Source organism: Macaca thibetana, chromosome 9 (genome assembly GCF_024542745.1).
Source record: "Macaca thibetana thibetana isolate TM-01 chromosome 9, ASM2454274v1, whole genome shotgun sequence".
Classification (NCBI taxonomy): Eukaryota; Metazoa; Chordata; class Mammalia; order Primates; family Cercopithecidae; genus Macaca; species Macaca thibetana.
The window spans coordinates 58,121,811-58,140,258 of record NC_065586.1 but is presented as its reverse complement, the minus strand read 5'-3'; the positions used below and the strand labels follow the sequence as shown (position 1 = coordinate 58,140,258).

Below are 18,448 nucleotides of genomic sequence, written 5' to 3'. Positions count from 1 at the left end.
AGCACTTCGGGAGGCTGAGGTGGTAGGATCACTTGAGGCCAGGAGTTGGAGACCAGCCTGCACAACATGGTGAGACCCCATCTCTACAAAAAAAGAAATTAAAAATAAAAAAATTAGCTGAGCATGGTGGTGCATACCTGTAGTCTCATCTACTCTGGAGGCTGAGGCAGGAGGATTGCTTGAGCCCAGGCATCTGAGGCAGAAGTGAGCTGTGATCAAGCCACTGCACTCTAACCTGGGCAAAAGAGTGAGACCCTGTCTCAAAACTAACTAACCAACCAACCAATATCTATCTTTTTTGTTATAATTTGTATTTCATTTTGAGTTTTCCCCACATCCTGGTTGATTTTTTTAAATTTATGTACAATAAATTTTATTCTTTGTTGTGTACTCTTCTACAGGTTTGTGAAATTCACAGTTGTGCCTCCACCACTAGTCTTGATTTAGAACAATCTATTACTCCAAAATTCCCTTGTTCCGTGTTTTCCCCTTGCAGTCAACCTCTCTCCAATTCTAACCCCTGGATGTATCTGTTTTCCTGCGTAGCCTTCTGGCTCTGACTTCTCTCACATAGCAAAATGCATTTAAGATTCATCATACATGTTGTGTGAACCAATAGTTTGTTCCTTTTATTGCTGAACAGTGTTTAATTGTATGGTTGCACTATATAATGTTTATCCATTTGCCAGCTGAAAGACCTCTGGGTTACTCCCAGTTTTTGGTATTTATAAATAAAGCTCTTAAAAAATTATTGGCCGGGCGCGGTGGCTCAAAACTGTAATCCCAGCACTTTGGGAGGCCGAGACGGGCGGATCACGAGGTCAGGAGATCGAGACCATCCTGGCTAACACAGTGAAACCCCGTCTCTACTAAAAATACAAAAACTTAGCCGGGCGAGGTGGCAGGCGCCTGTAGTCCCAGCTACTCGGGAGGCTGAGGCAGGAGAATGGCGTGAACCCGGGAGGCGGAGCTTGCAGTGAGCTGAGACCCGGCCAATGCACTCTAGCCTGGGTGACAGAGCGAGACTCCGTCTCAAAAAAAAAAAAAAAAAAAAAAAATTATTTATTTTTATAAACATAGGTTTTCATTTATCTTGGCCAAGTACCTAGGAGTGGGATTGTTAGTTCGTATTGCATGTGTATGTTTGATTTTTAAGAAACTGCCAAATTGTTTTCCAAAGTGGCTGTACCATTTTGCATTTCCACCAGCAATATTTGAGGTTTCCAATTGCTCCACACTTTGGTGGAGTACTTGGACATTGTCTTGATATTGTCAGGTTTTTGTTTTGTTTTGTGTTTTTTTTTTTTTAGTATCTCATGGTGGTTTTAATTTTCATGTCCCTAATGACTAATTGTGTTCAGCATCTTTTCATGTGCTTATTAGCCCTCCATGTATTTTCTTTGGTGAAGTGTGTGTTCAGAACTTTTGCCATTTAAAAAATTGGGTTGCGGACAGGCACAGTGGCTCACGCCTGTAATCCCAGCACTTTGGAAGGTCAAGGTGGGCAGATCACCTGAGGTCAGGAGTTCAAGACCAGCCTGGCCAACATGGTGAAACCCTGTCTCTACTAAAAATACAAAAAGTTAGCTGGGCATGGTGGCATGCACCTGTAATCCCAGCTACTTGGGAGGCTGAGGCAGGAGAATTGCTTGAACCCGGGAGGCGGAGGTTGCAGTGAGCCAAGATTGCGCCATTGCACTCTAGCCTGGGCAAAAAAGAGCGAAACTCCTTCTCAAAAAGAAAAAATAAAATTGGGTTGCTTGTTTTCTTATTGTTGAATTTTGAGCATTATTTATACATTTTATATGCAAGTCTTTGTCAGAAACATGATTTGCAAATGTTTTCTTGCAATCTATGGTTTGCTTTTGCATTCTCTTGACAATGTCATTTGCAAAGCAAAAGTTTTTAATTGTAGTAAAGTTAAAATTGTCATTTTTTCTTTTATGGATAATGCTTTTTTGGATCATGTTTAGGGTCATTATTATTTTCTCCTGTATTTCTAATAGAAGTACTACAGTTTTACATCGTACAATTAGGTGTATGATCTTATTTTTTTGTTTGTTTGTTTGTTTTTTTTTGAGACTGGGTCTTGCTCTATCACCCAGGCAACCAGGCTGGAATGCAAAAGTGTGGTCATCGCTCACTTCAGCCTCAAGTTCCTGGGCTCAAAGGATCCTCCCATCTCAACCTCCCAAGGTAGCTGGACTACAGACACACACCACCACACCTGGCTAATTGTTAATTTTTTTAGAGACAGGGTTTGGCTTTGTTGCCCAGGCTGGTCTCAAACTCCTGGCTTCAAGTGATCCTCCTACCTCAGTCTTCTAAATTTTTGGGATTATAGGCATGGGCCACTGTATCCAGCCTATGATCCACCTAGAATTAATTATATATGTATATATATTTGTTTTATTGAGATATAATTCACATACCATAAAATTCACCCCTTTAAATTACATAATTCAGTGGTCTTTAGTACATTTGCAAAGTTATGCAACTATCACCACTATCTAATTCTAGGGCATTTTATTCCCATGTTTATTTGCTGGGATTCCTAGTTTCTCCTCCCCTCAGCCCTAAGTAACTATTAATTTACTTTTTGTCTCTGTACATTCTTTCACTTAGCATAATATTTTCAAGGTTCATCCATTATGTGGCATGTGTCAGTACTTCATGACTTTTTATGGCTGAATAATATTTCATTTTATGGATATACCCATTTTACTTATCCATTTATCGTTTGATGGACATTTGGGTTGTTTTCACTTTTTGGCTATTATGAATAATACTTCTATGAATATTCACGTACATGTTTTTGAGCACAAATATGCTTTTAATTATCTTGGGTATATATCTAGGAGTATTGAGTTAATTTTTGTATAAGGCGTGAGGTATGGATTGAGGTTCATTATTCTAGAAACTTTTGTTGAAATGACTATCTTTTCTTCATTGAATTGCCTTTGCACATTTGTCAAAAATCAGCTGACTCTATTTGTCTGGGTTTATTTCTAGACTCTGTTCTGTTTCATTGATCTACATGTCTATCTTTTTGCCAATACCATACTTTTTTTTTTTTCTTTTTTGAGACAAGGTCTTGCTTTGTTGCCCATGCCGGAGTGTAGTGGCACAATCAGCTCACTCATTGCAGCCTTGAACTCTCAAGCTCAAGTGATCCTCTTGCTTTAGGCTTTTAAGTAGCTGGGATTACAGGTGCAAGGCACAGAACCCAGCTCCACACTATCTTGATTACTGTAGCTTTAGAGTAAGTCTTGAAATTGGGTGGTTTGAGTTCTTTAACATTATTTCTACTTTTTGAAATTGTTTTGGCTATTCTAGATCTTTTGCCTTTCTCATATACATTTTAGAATCAATCTGTTGGTAGTGATAATAAAAAGTATATGGAGATTTTGATTGGGGTTGCAATGAATCTATAGATCAATTTGGGGGGAATTGTCAACTTAATAATTTGATTCTTTTAATCCATAAACATGGCATATCTTTCCATTTATTTAGTTCTTTGATTTCTTTTGTCAGTATTTTGTAGTTTTCAACACACAGATCCTGCACATATTTTGTTAGATTTGTAACTAAATCGTTCATTTTGGGGGTGCTGTTGTAAATGGTATTGCTTTTTTTTTTCTTTTTTTTTTTTTTTTTTTTTTTTTTTGAGATAGGGGCTCACTCTGTCACCTGGGCTACAGTGTAGTAGTGTGATCATAGCTCATTACAGTCTCCAACTCCTGGATTCAAGTGATCCTCCAGCCTTGGCCTCCCTAAGTGCTGGGATTAAAGGCATGAGCCACCATGCCTGACTGCAGTATTGCTTTTAATAGATTGGTGCAAAAGCGATTGTGGTTTTTGCCATTGAAAGTAATGGCAAAAACATCAATTACTTTTGCATCAACCTAATAAAAATTGGAATTCCAGCGTTCATTGCTAGTATGTAGAAATAGAATAGATTTTTTTGTATATTTGCCCTGTATCTTATGACCTTGCTAAAGTCACTTGTTAGTTCTAAGAGTTTTTTGGGTAAATTCTTTGGCATTTTCTATATAAACAACATATGCATTTTGGTTTTATAGACATCTTTACCATTTCTTTAGGTCTTCATTCTTTTCTGAATATCCATGATCTTAATCTGGTTATTTCCTTTCTGCCTGTAGATCTTTCTTTCTTTCTTTTTTTTCTTGATATAAGTGTGCTGGTTATAAATGCTTCAATTTTTGCTTGGCTGGAGATGTCTTTATTTTCCATTTATTTTTGAAAGATATTTTTGCAAAATATATAATGATGAGTTGGCAATTATTTTTAACTTAGGACTTTCAAGGTATCTTTCATTGTTCCGGTCTTCATTGTTTTTATAGAGAAGTAAGTTATTGCTGCTACTTTGAAGGCAATCTTTCTTTTTTTTGTCTGACTTTTAAAATGTTTATTGTTTTATTATTATTTTTCTTGACACATAATTAATTGTACATACTTATGGGGTACAGTGTGATTTTTTTTTTTTCAGACGAAGTCTCACTCTGTGCCATCTCGGCTCACTGCAACCTCTGCCCCCTGGGTTCAAGCGATTCTTGTGCCTCAGCCTCCTAAGTAGCTGGGATTACAGGCTTATGCCACCACGCCTGGCTAATTTTTATTTATTTTAATTTTTTTAGTGGAGACAGGATTTCACCATGTTGGCCAGGCTGGTCTCCAACTCCTGACCTCAGGTGATCTGCCTACCGTGGCCTCCCAAAGTGCTGGGATTACAGGCATGAGCCACCACACTCAGCCCAGCATGTTATTTTTGATACATGTATACAGTGTGTGATGATCAAATCATGGTAATTAGCATTCCATCACTTCGAACATTTATTATTTCTTTGTGTTAGGTACATTCAAAATCTGCTTTTCTAGCTATTTGAAAATAGACAACAAATTGTTGTTAATTATAGTTATGCTGTAGTGTTTTAGAATGCTAGAACTTATTCCTCCTGTCTAGCTCTACTTTGATATCTATTAACCAACCTTTGGCTATTCCCACCCACGCTGCCCCTGGCCCCTACCCTTCCCTACCTTTAGGAATCGCTATTCTACTATTCTGCTCTCTACCTCTGTGAAATCAACCCTTTTAGATTTTACATATGAGTGAAAACATTTAGTATTTGTCTTTCTGTGTCTGGCTTATTTCACTTAACATAATGTCCTCCAGGCACATCCATGTTGCCACGAATGACAGGGTTTTGTTCTTTTTATGGCTCAATAGTATTCCATTATGTAGATGTAACATATTTTCTTTATCAATTCATCTGTTGGTGGATGCTTATATAGATTCTATATCTTGGCCATTGTGAATGGTGCTGCAGTAAACATGGGAGTGCAGATAATCTCTTTGACATACTGATTTCGTTTTCTTTGGATATACCCAGTAGTGGAATTGCTGGATTATATGGTAGTTCTATTTATAGTTTTTTGAGGAAGCTACATACTGTTTTCCATAATGGCTGTCCTAATTTACATTTCCACTAACCGTGTGTAATAATTCCTTTTCTCCACATCTTCACCAGCATTTTTTAAAAAACCTTTTTGATAATGGCCATTCTAACTGGGGTGATATGATATTTTATTGTGATTTTAATTTGTATTTCTCTGGTAATCAGTGATGCTGAGCATTTAAAAAATGTACCTGTTGACCATTTGTATGCTGTCTTTTGAGAGATGTCTATTCAGCTCATTTGCCCATTTTAAAATCAAATAATAATAATAATTATTATTTTGCTGTTCAGTTGTTTGAGTTCCTTATGTATTCTAGATATCTTGTCAGATAATGGTTTGAAAATGTTTTCTACAATTCTTCAAGTTGTCTCTTCACTCTGTTAATTGTTTCCTTTGCTGTACAGGGGCTTTTTAGTTTGATGTAATATCATTTGTCTATTTTTGCTTGTTGCTTGTGCTTTTGAGGTTTTCTCTGTAAAATCTTTGCCCAGACCAATGTCTGGAAGCATTTCCTTTATGTTTGCTTCTAGTAGTTTCATCATTTTAGGTCCTACATGTAAGTCTTTATTTTAATTTTTTATATGGTGAGAGATAAGTGTCTAGTTTCATTTATTCTGCATGTGGATATCTAGTTTTCCTAGCACCATTTATTGAAGAAACTCTCCCTTCCCCAGTGAGTGTTCTTGGCACCTTTGATGAAAATCAGTCGGCTGTAAACACACAGATGTATTTCTGGGTTCTTGTTCTGTTCCATTGACCTATATGTTTGTTTTCTGTTTTTATGCCAGTACCATGCTGTTTTAGTTGCTATGGCTTTGTAGGATATTTTGAATTCTGGTATTATGATGCCTCCAGCTATGTTCTTTTTGTTCATGATTGTTTTGGCTATTTGGGGTCTTCTGCAGTTCCATACAAATTTTAGGATTTTTTTTTCTATTTCCGTGGAGAATGTTATTGATATTTTAAGAGGGATTGCATTAAATCTGTAGATTGCTTTTGGTAGTATGGTCATTATCACAATATTAATTCTCCCAATCCATGAATATGAAATGTCTTTTCATTTTTTTTTTTTTTTTTTTTTTTGAGACGAAGTCTTGCTCTTGTCCCCTAGGCTGGAGTGCGATGGTGCGATCTTGGCTTACTGCAACCTCTGCCTTCTGGGTTCAAGCGATTCTCCTGCCTCAGCCTCCTGAGTACCTGGGATTACAGGCACATGTCACCACACCCAGCTAATTTTTGTATTTTTAGTAGAGACAGGGTTTCACCATGTTGGCCAAGCTGGTCTAGAACTCCTGACCTCAGGTGATCCACACGCCTCGGCCTCCCAAAGGGCTGGGATTATAGGCATGAGCCACCGCACTCGGCCTGTCTTTCCATTTTTTAGTATCCTCTTAAATTTTTTTCATCAGTGTTTTATAGTAAAAGATCATACAGATCTTTTACCTTCTTGGTTAAATTTATTCCTAGGTGTTTGATTTTTTGTGTAGCTATTATGAATGGGACTGCTTTCTTAATTTCTTTCTTAGCTAGTTTATTATTGGTGTATAGAAACACTACTGATTTTTGTATGTTGATTTTGTATCCTGCAACTTTGCTGAATTCATTTATCTGTTCTAAGAGTTTTTTTGGTGGCACATTCAGGGTTTTCTTTTCTGTCTTTTTTCTCTTTTTTATTGAGACTATCATAAAACAACATCTTTCCTTTTCTTTTTTTTTTTTTGTTACAGAGACAGAGTTTAGCTCTGTTGCCCAGGCTGGAGTGCAGTGGCGTGATCATAGCTGTCTAACAGCCTTGATCTCCTGTGCTCAAGTGATCATCCTGCGTCAGCTTCCCAAGTAGCTGGGACTACAGGCATGCACCACCACACCCAGCTAATTTAAACCATTTTTTTTTTTTTTTTTTTTTTTTTTTTTTACAAGAGCACAAATCCACGTTTATTTATTGATTTTTCGTTAGTTTAAATCCTTGAGGGGTACAGCATCACTCGGATTCTGTGTCCAATGGCCTTAGCAGGAAGATTGCTTCGGAATTTGGCACGAACCATGCCACTGTTTCCATGGGCCTGAGTTACCTTTCCCCAGATGACTCTGGTTTTATTTGGTTTGCCGCCTGGAGTCACTGTGTTGTTCTTTGCTTTGTATACATAAGCGCATCTCTTGCCCAAATAGAATTCTGTTTCATCTCGGGCATAAACACCTTCAATTTTAAGAAGAGCTGTGTGCTCCCTTTGGTTCCGGAGACCCCGCTTATAGCCGGCAAAAATGGCCTTGGACTACAGCCTTCCAGACATAGTTCCTTTTAGAAGTCCCGTTCCCAGCAGGCCTCCACAGGAGCCAAGATGCATTTTTTTTTTTTTTTTTTTAAATAGAGATGGAGTCTTTTTTTGTTGCCCAGGCTGGTCTCAAACTCCTTGCCTCATATAATCCTCCTGCTTCTGCCTCCCAAAGTGCTGGGATTACAGGTATGACCCACCATGCCTGGCCAAGCTTTTCTATATATAAGATGATGTCCGCAAACGGGGACAGTTTGACTTCCTCCATTCCGATTTGGATATCCTTTTTTTTTTTTTTAATCTTGCTTAATTGCCCTGTTTAGGACTTCCAGTACTATACTGAATAGAAGTGGTGCGGTGGGCATTCTTGTCTTGTTCCAGCTCTTACAGGATCTTTTCCCGTTGAGTATGATGTTGGCTGTGCGTTTGTCATTTATGGTTTTTATTCGTTAAGATGTGTTCCTTCTATACCTAACTTATTGAGAGCTTTAATTATGAATGAATATTGAGTTTTATCAACTGCTTTTTCTGCATCTATTGAGATGATCATACGGTTTTTGTCCTTCATTCTGTTGATGTGATGTACCATATTTATTGACCTGCTTATATCAAATCATCCTTGCATCCCTAGAATGAATCCAGGGGTTCCATGGTCACTTGATCATGGTGAACGATCTTTTTTTTGGGCTGCTGGATTTGGCTTGCTAATGTTTTATTGAGCATTTTGCATCTATATTCATCAGGGAGATTGGCTGAGAGCTTTGGTTGTTGTGTCTTTGTCTCGTTTTGGTATCAGGGTAACCTTGGCCTCATAGAATGAGTTTGGAAGAATTCTTTCTTCTTCAATTTTCTGGAAAAGTTTGAGAAGAATTTGTATTAGTTCTTTACATGTTTAGTAGAATTCTGCTGTTAAGCCATTGGGTCCTGGGGCTTTCTTTGATGGGAGAATTTTATTACAGATTGAATCTTGTTACTTGTAATTGGTCTGTTCAGGCTTTTATTTCTTCTTGAGTCAATCTTGATAGGTTGTGTGTGTCCAGGAATGTATCCACTTCCACTGGGTTTTCTAATTTGTTGGCATATAGTTGTTTATAATAGTCTCTAATGATCCTTTGTGTTTCTGTGGTATCAGTTGTAATACCTTTTTCAGTTTTGATTTTATTTATTTGAATCTTTTCCTTTTTTTTCTTGGTTTGTTTAGCTAATGGTTTGTCCATTCAATTTATGTTTTTAAAAAACAAATTTTCATTTTGTTAATATATTGTATTTTTTGGCCTTAATTTCATTTATTTCTTCTCTGACCTTTATTATTTCTTTGCTTCCACTAATTTTAGGGTTGGTTTATGCTTGCTTTTCTAGTTCCTTGAGATGCATTGTTAGGTTTTTTATTTGAACTTTTTCTACTTTTTTGATGTTGGAATTTATTGCTATAAAATTCCCTCTTAACACTGCTTTTGCCGTATCCTGTAGGTTTTGATATGTTGTGTTCTTAAAACTTTCTTCTTAATTTCTTCATTGACCTATGTTGTTTAATTTTCAGGTATTTGTACAGTTTCAAATGTTCCTCTTGTTATTGATTTTTAGTTTTGTTTCATTGTGGTCAGAAAAGATACTTGATATGATTTCGATTGTTTTACATTTGTTGAGACTTGCTTTGTGGCCAAACATGCGGTCTGTCCTGGAGAATGTTCCATGTGCTGATGAAAAGAATATGCATTCTGCAGCTGTTGGGTGAAATGTTCTGTAAATGTCTGCTAGGTCCATTTGGCCTAAAGTGCAGTGAAAATCCAGTGTTTCTTTGTGGGTTTTCTGTCTAGATGATTTGTCCAATGCTAAGAGTGGAATGTTGAAGTCCCCAACAATTTTATATTGGAGCCTATCTCTCCCTTTAATTTAATTTATTTTATTTTTTCAGAGACAGGATCTTACTTTGTCACCAGGTGAGAATGCAGTACCATGATCATGGCTCACTGCAGCCTTGAATTCCTGGGCTCAAGTGATTCTCTTGTCTCTCTTGTAGCTGGGACTACAGATGTGTGCCACCATGCATAACTCAAAAAAATTTGTTTTTAGAGATGGGTTCTCATTTGCTTCTTGGCCTTTTGGCTATGATCAAATGTAGAGATGAAGTCTTGCTATATTGCCTAGGATGGTCTTGAACACCTGGCCTTAAGTGATCCTCCTGCCTCAGACTCCCAAGTAGCTGAGATTATAGGCACAAGCCTTGGTGCCTGGCTACTGTATCTCCCTTTATATCTAGTAATATTTGCTTGATATAGCAGGTGCTCCAGTGTTGGGTGCATGTATATTAACAATTGTTATACCCTATTGTTGAATTGATCCCTTTATCCTTATATAATGACACTTTTGTCTCTTTTTACTGTTTTCGACTTAAAGTTTCTTTTATCTAAGTATAACTACTTCTGCTTGCTTCTGGTTTCTGTTTTTTGTTTTTTGTTTTTTTTTTGGAATATCTTTTTCTAGTCCTTCACCTTCAGTCTATGTTTCTGTTTTTAAAGGTTTTTCTTTGTCTTTGAGCAGTTTTACTCTGATGTGCCAAAAGTGTGGGTGTAGTATTCTTGTATTTATTCTACTTGGATGTCTTAGCATTTTTTGAATATGTGGCTCGATGTTTTTTGTTTGGGGAAAATTCATAGTCAATAATCTCTTTAAATATTATTTTTGCTCTATTTTCTCTCTCCTCACCTTCTGAGACTTCAATTACACATATGTGATGCCTTTTCACCATGTTCCAAATCTTTAATTTTGTCTTCCTTTTTTCTCCTTTTGTTTCAGCTTGTATGTTTGCTACTGATTTTTTTAGCTAATTCTCTCTTCAGCTGTGTCTACTCTGCTGTTAAGCCTATCTATCCATTTCTTAATGTCAGTTATTGTGTTTTTCAGTTTAAGTTTTTCTATTTGATTATTTTTAAAAACATATGTAAGTTCTCTTTGAAATTCTCCACTTGGAATTAATTTTCTTTAACATATTAATGACATTTTAAAAAACTCTATCTGAGAACTCCCATATATAAGTCACCTATAAGTCCATTTTTATTATTTAGTCTTTCTCCGGTTTTTGGTCACTTGGTCTTATCTCCTGGTAAGTCTTATAATTTCTTATTAAATGCTGGACATTATGCATAAGAAATTATAGTGCAGATTTGAGGCTCTAGGTAACACTTTCTTCCTCCAGAGAGGATTTTCTTTTGTCTCATGTCAGGGTCAAATCATCTTAATCTCATCTTGGATCAGGCTGGTTTAAATTTGTGCTTCAGCTTTTGCAATGGCTGATTTATTTATATATTCTAGAAATAAGGTTAGGCCTTATTTTAAAACTATATCCCATCAGGAGTCCCAGTGGAAAGCTGGAGATGCTTTCTAGGTTCCTATGCTTATGCCAGCCTAGAAGTCTTTTTTTTTTCTTTAACCCTGAGTCCCAGGAGACTGCTGAAATCTCTGCTCAGCTTCTGGATCCTTCAACTATTTGTGTGCAAATCTGCAAATTACTTCTGGAGAAAAATGCAGTCAGATGTCTGCTTCACATGAATGATCTCATTTTCTTCATGATCTTTGTCTTCATTTCCCTGTTAACTTTTCTTCATTTTCAAATCAGATTTCCTAGTTGTTTTTGGCAAGAAGGCTGGTCTGATATGAGTCAATCCACCATATCCAGAAACAAAATTAAGAGTATGGACTTTGAAATCAAACTTCAAGGATTCAAATCTCAATATTCCATCATTTACTTGCATTGTGATCATGAGCAAGGTATTAACTTTTCTGAGCCTTAGTTTTCCTATCTCTAAAATGTGGATAATACAGTAGCTACCTTATAGGGTTGTTGTGATAATTTAGAATGTATGTGTGTGTGTAAACTTAGAAAAGTGCCCAGAACACTGAGATGCAAAAAATGCTATATTGGTGTTTGCTATCATTATTTTTACTTGACTAAATTTTCTTTCCAATTATTTTCCATTGTATAATTTCAGTGACACATCCTTAATGGCCTCCACTGGCTACGGGATAAGGTCCAAACTCTATATCTGCTGTTCTCAGCCCTGGTAGAATAGCAGGGTAATCTGTGGTGCTTTTAAAACTCTTGAGAACCCAGCCAAACCAGGCCAATTACATTAGAGTTTTTGAGATAGGATCTAGATATCAGTATTTCTAAGAGATCCCCAGGTGATTTCAATGTTCAGCCAAGATTGCAAACCTCTGGCTCTCAGGATCACTAACAGTCTAGTCCCAACCTATCTTTCTAACCATAGTTCTCCTTTATCCCAACATGGGCATTTCCTTGTAGTGAGCCTATTTATTCAAGGTCCAGACTTCCACCTATATGATCTCCTGGTGGCTCATGCAAGGCTCAGAAGCTGATGGTTTATCTCTTCTCCCCTGCTTCCATGGTGGTGTGGATGGGAACGCAGGCATGAACCTCTGTCTTTGTCCCTCCCTCCTGGCCTTCATTTCTGATTCATCATAACTTGAATCTGTTTCACAGCAATGTTTGCCATGTGTTCTTTTGTTTTCTGTTCTTCTTCCACTCCTCCTTCCAGACCTTTTGCTGAAGACTTTTCACTTTTCTTTGTCCAAGACTAAGACATCCCCCATTCCTCACTAGAAACACACTTTTCATCTGTTTCCCTGACATTATCAACTGGCAGCATGGCATGGTAACTAGCTTCCAAACATAAGGCTGGAGAAACCTGGCATACCCTCAGGAACTGACTTTGGCCAACATCATTCTCATTTCTACTTCTGTTTCTTTGGGCTACCTCATCAGCCTAGAATATCTATTCCTTACCGTCTCTCTGCTAATTTGCAGTCTATTCCACCTCAGAGTTTTGCTTCTTCTATTATGCCTACTAAGCATCTCCAGTGCACATTGTTCTTCCACTTTTCTCATGCTTCTACTCACCCTGTCTATTCACAATTTTAGGTTCAAATTATATGTTCCAATGGAGGACCTGGAAACACAGTAGAAACTCAATATTTAATTCTTCCTTGTTAGACCTACACAGAATTGTCAAAAAAAAAAAAAAAAAAAAAAAAAAAGCCTAAGCTGAAAATTCCCAAAACTGATTTTCAAATCATCATCGTTATTATTATTATTTGCCTTAGAAGTGAGGCACGTGTTGCTAAATGTTAGGGAGCTCTGGGGAGGAGCATGGGTTGGTAGGAATAGGATAGGGAATTGTACTCACTTTCTTCTGCTGCATAACAGATGACCAGAACCACAGCAGCTGAAAACAACACCGGTTTATTGTGTCTCAGCTCTGTGGGTCAGAAGTCCAGGTGGCTTGTCTGGTTTCTCTGTTTTGGATCTCATAAGGCCAAAATCAAGATGTTGGCCAGGCTGGGACCTTCTTGGAGGCTCTGGAGAAGAATCCATTTCCAACCTCATTCAGGTTGTTGGCAGATTCAGTTCCTGGTAACTATGGGACTGAGGTCCCCATCTTCTTGCTGGCTAGGGGGTCACTCTCAGTCTATTGAGGACAATCTGAGATCCTTCCATGTGGCCCCCTTAATCTCAGCAACAGAGAATTCCCATGCATTGAATTCTCCTGACTTATTTTTCTGCTACCAGCTGGAGAAAACTCTCTGCTTTTAAAAGGCTTGCCTTACTGGGTTAAGCCCACCCAGCTAATCTCTATCTTAAGGTCAACTGACTTGAGTCTTTAATTATATCTGAAAAATTCTGGCTGGGTGCAGTGGCTCACAGCTGTAATCCCAGCACTTTAGGAGGCCAAGGCGAGTGAATTGCTTGATCCCAGGAGTTTGAGACCAGCCTGGGCAACATGATGAAACCCCATCTCTACAAAAAATATAACAATTAGTTGGGCGTAGTGGTGCGTGCCTGTGGTCCCAGCTAATTGGAAGGCTGACTTAAGGTAGGAGGATGGCTTGAGCCCAGGAGGCTGAGGTTACAATGAGCTGAGATCGTGCTACTGTCCTCCAGCATGGACAACAAAGTGAGACCCTCTCTTAAAAAAAAAAAAAAAAATATCGGCGGGGCACGGTGGCTCACACTTGTAATCCTAGCACTTTGGGAAGCTGAGGTGGGCCGATCACAAGGTCAGGAGTTTGAGACCAGACTGGCCAACACAGTGAAACCCCATCTCTACTAAAAATACAAAAATTAGCTAGGCGTGGTGGCAGGCATCTGTAATCCTAGCTACTCAGGAGGCTGAGGCAGGAGAATCGCTTAAAACCATGAGGTGGAGGTTGCAGTGAGCCAAGATCATGCCACTGCCCTCCAGCCTGGGAGGCTGGAAGTCTGCCCTCCAGCTAGACTTCATCTCAAAAAAAAAAAAGAAAAGAAAAGAAAAAAAAAATTCTCCACAGCAGTACCTAGATTAGTGTTTGGTTGAATAACCAGGGTATGGGAGTCTTGGGGAACCATCTTTAGAATTTTGCCAACCACAGGACTGATGAAGCAGAAAGCCAGAGAACCAGTAAGGAAAGGACCACTTAGGTTCAGTGGACCAGTGGCTTGCAGAGCAAAAAGCACCCTTCAGGATCACCTAATCCAGGGCTTTTATTCTTTGGATTGGAACACCAATACCTAGAGAGGGGAAAGGAATTTATAATTAATCTTCTACACATCCATCCTGGGCCAGATGTTGTACTAAATGCTTACAGAAAATATAGAGATAAATAAGACCCAGCATCTGTCCTTAGGATTTTATTACCCATGCATCCAAGGTCCATGGAAGTTTATCTTAAGAAAACAGATTACTTAATCCTTGGAAATTATAGAATTGTGTGCTAGAAATGGACCTCAGAGATCAAATGTTCCAGTGTTTCTTAAGAATAGAAACAGTGACTTTAGATGACGTGTAGACCAACATTTTAAATTGTGATCATAATGTCTTTATGTTAATGTTACCTTCTACTTATGGCAACTGATGCTATTTCCCCTGTATTACAATGACATAAAGTTTCCTTCTGCCCTCTTTCCCTCACTCTCTCTCTTTTCCTTTTTTCACCTTTTTTCAACTCATAAACCTCCTGAGTTTATGGAACACTTACTGTAGAAGACAACAGAAGATGGTACTTAAGGCTTTGGCTCTGGAAAAAGAGATACCTGGATTCTGATCCTGATGCCTCTCACTTAAACTCTACAAGTCTCACTTTCTCAACAGGTAAGTTAGGAGAAATCTATTATTTCAATGACATCATGTGAGAAAAGTGCTTAACAGAGGGCCCGAAACATTGTAAGGATCTAATAGATGTTAGCAATTATAAAATTAACCCTTTTCTGGTCCAAGGGGAGAGGGGATTTCTGCTAAGGGGAGCTGGGCCTTGTTTCCCTGACCTCTCTGGGGAGTGGCAGAAGTGCTCAGGGCCCTCATCCCTCTTCTCCCCTCTCCTGGGACTTTCGAGAGTTTGGGAAGGTGCCTGAGATCTGGAACTTTCTGGAGAGAGAGCAAATGGATACAGAAAGTAAAGGAAGTAATGGAAGATGTCGCCATAGGGACACGCCTGTGGGAATTATCCATTCTTTAGGGAAGCAGCAAACACAGATTGGGCACCAGCAGTGTGCCCTGCTTCGAGAATCTTGCCAGGAGTGAGGCAGCTGCAATGGTTCCCATTCTGTCTCTACCCTAAGCCTCCTCCCAAGTCACTCTCACTCTTTGCCTCCCTCTCTTTATTGAAAGAGTTGTTGAAATATCTCCTCCCTGTAAAATATCTTCTTGCTCTGTTTGGAGAAGGAAGGTGTTTCTCTCGTTTTAAAAAAAGGACTTCAGGTGGCCGTCAGAAGAGGGAAAAGAGGGCTAGAGTCAGGCATTCAGATGGCCAAAGGCACCAGGGTCACTTGGCAGTAGGTGAGAGGGGAGCTTTGGAAAGAAGATGGGAGAGCCTCCAAAACACTTATTAGCTCATAAAATGTCACCTGAGACAACTTCTGAATGTTTAGAAAACTGCTTAGTATATGCCGCCAGTGGCAGTCGTTCAAGGTGCTGTGACACGCTGGTGGGGGAGATATTTTGTCAAGAGCTAAAGAGAGAGCCCAGTGATAGGTGCCTATTCTGCCAACACACAGGGCGGGTGTCTGCCAGCGAGGAGCCAAGCCACCTGTGCCTTGGTGATGCCCTCAAGGAGGCAGAGTCCCTGGGGGGAAAGGAGATTGTGGGGCAAAGGTGAATGGTATGGTAGAAAATGGCTTTATACATCCTGATGCTATTTAAGTTATGGAGACATAGCCTATAGGTCTTCTGCCAGCCAACCATTGATTCGTCATGGGAAATGGGTTGTGAGACTCTCTGGTTCAGAATGTTTTTCTGGGCCATCTCTCTGCTTAGACTAGGGAGTGGAAACAAGTGACATAGATTTAAAATAATAATAATCAACTGGGCACAGTAGCTCATGCCTATAATCTTTGGGAGGTAACGCGGGTGAATTACTTGAGCCCAGGAGTTTGAGACCAGCCTGGGCAACATGGCAAAACCCTATCTCTACAAAAAATACAAAAATTAGCTGGGCATGGTGGTGTGCGCCTGTTGTTGCAGCTACTCAGGACACTGAGGTGGGAGGATCGCCTGAACCGGGGGTGGGGGTCGAGGCTGCAGTGAGCCGTGATTACACCACTGCACTCCAGCCTGGGCAACAGAGTGAGACCCTGTCTCAAAATAACAACAATAATAATAATAGTCACACATAGTGCAGTGAAACAAGACTTTCAACTCCACTGAGGGAGTGTAAATTTGTCTGGTCTTTCTTGAGGCATTTGGGCAGTATCAAAAGTCTTAAAAATGTTCATACACTTTATCCCAGCAATTCCACTTCTAGGAATGTGTTCTAAGAAAATAGTTGGACAAGTGCACGAAGATCAGCATATAATGATATCCTTGAGAGTTTTGTTCACAGTCGTGAACAACTGAAAACAACCAAAATATCCAGCAATTAGAGATTGAGTAATAAATGAAGGTAACTTCATAGAATACCATGCATCTATTGAAAAGGACACTGCTGCTGTCTCTTTTTTTTTTTTTTTTTTTTTTTGAGACAGAGTTTCACTCTTGTTGCCCAGGCTGGAGTGCAATGGCATGATTTCAGCTCACCGCAACCTCCACTTCCCAGGTTCAAGTGATTCTCCTGCCTCAGCCTCCGAAGTAGCAGGAATTACAGGCATGCGCCACCAAGCCGGGCTAATTTTTCTTTTTTGTATTTTTAGTAGAGATGTGGTTTCACCATGTTGGTCAGGCTGGTCTCGGACCCCTGACCTCATGTGATCCACCCACCTCGGCCTCCCAAAGTGCTGAGATTACAGGCGTGAGCCACCGCACCCCACCTCATATTAATTGATAGGGAAAGATGGTTGTAATATTTTACGTGAGAAGAGCAGACCTCAGGACAATATATTCATTCTGATCCTATTTTTATAGATAAAAGTAGATAAATTCCTCTGTTTTAGTCATTATTTTGTTAAAGGTGACGTTTTTGCTGAGACTGCACCGTGTGGACACCCAGTTTTACAGAGGTTACTGCTCCAGATTAGTTTATAGTGCCATGTTGTGAAGGTTACAGTTAGACTGTGTACATTACTTTGCATAGTGTCTGATACATAGTAGTGCTTAGAGGTAGAAAAAGTATTACTTTCAAAAACTCTCTCAAAGTTGTAAAGAGACTGCCCCTCTAGAACAGTTTGGTATTTTAATAGAATAGAAACTATAATATAAAAATTGGCAAAGTTTGGTATCCTGAATACATGTAGTTGATATGATCTCAGCCTTGAAAAAATAGTACATGCACCCGTAGGAAAAGTCTGTGAAAATATAAATAAAAATGTTAACAGCATTTGAGTAATGTTGGATCATGAGTGACTTTTGTCTCTTTTTTTTGCTGTAACACACCAGTCTCATGTGAATAGAACAGACAAGTCTTCATTTACGTCTTCCTCTTCACTCAAAGTTTTTTTAAAAAGACTTTAATTACTGATATAAAGTAAAACAATTACTTGTGGGTTGGCTGAGAATTGCTAGAAATTAATAAATAGTTTGGAAATATTTAGCAAATTCTAATTACTTAGCAAAAGTAATTAAAATATTTATAAGCGAACACCCATAAAACACCACCAAGCAAATACATTACTCAATAAATGGTTTAATTAGTATTTCATTACTAGAAATTAATCTCAGTAACGAAACATTACTACAAATTACATGTAGGATAGACAACTTATTTTACTGCTATTAATGATTTCAATTACTAAGTTTGTGCAAGCCTAATTTCTTCCCGCTTCCCCCACTCCCTCCTCCCGCTCCCATGCAGGCAAGTTCCCACACACTGGGTCTGAGTTAGGATGTTTGGGGCTGGTCTGGAACTGCATTGTTGGGAATCCCTGGCACACAGATTAACAATTTCCCTTGGCTTATTTCTTGGTTGTCTTGCTGAAATACAGGCCCTGGATGCCTCTTAATCAGCTAGAATCAGACTGCAGGGGCTGGTGGGCTTCTTACCACAGATATACTCTCCTCTGGAATCTTCTAAATCACTTGGCTGCAAGGATCTATTCCCTCCCCTCTCCTGTGCCAAGGCCATTCTGGCACTGGCTTGTATCCCTGGTCCACCTTCTAGGCTGGGTGGGGTGGGGTGGGCCGGGCTACTATCAAGTCATCAGAGGACATTGTCATGCAGATTAGAAAAAGGGGTCCCATAGTATTCCATGGTGTATATGTGCCACATTTTTTTAA

General features: G+C 39.0%; 1 long non-coding RNA gene and 1 pseudogene across 2 annotated transcripts in view; one reads left to right on the top strand and one right to left on the bottom strand.

Moving 5' to 3' along the window:
* The window catches only part of LOC126962495 (uncharacterized), a 58,410-nt gene that overhangs the window by 18,914 nt on the left and 21,048 nt on the right, over positions 1-18,448 (top strand). The gene's annotated exons all lie outside the window — the stretch shown is intronic.
* LOC126962479 (60S ribosomal protein L35a-like) lies at positions 7,402-7,784 on the bottom strand (annotated as a pseudogene). Its single transcript, XR_007728695.1, has one exon. The product of XR_007728695.1 is annotated as a 60S ribosomal protein L35a-like (transcript).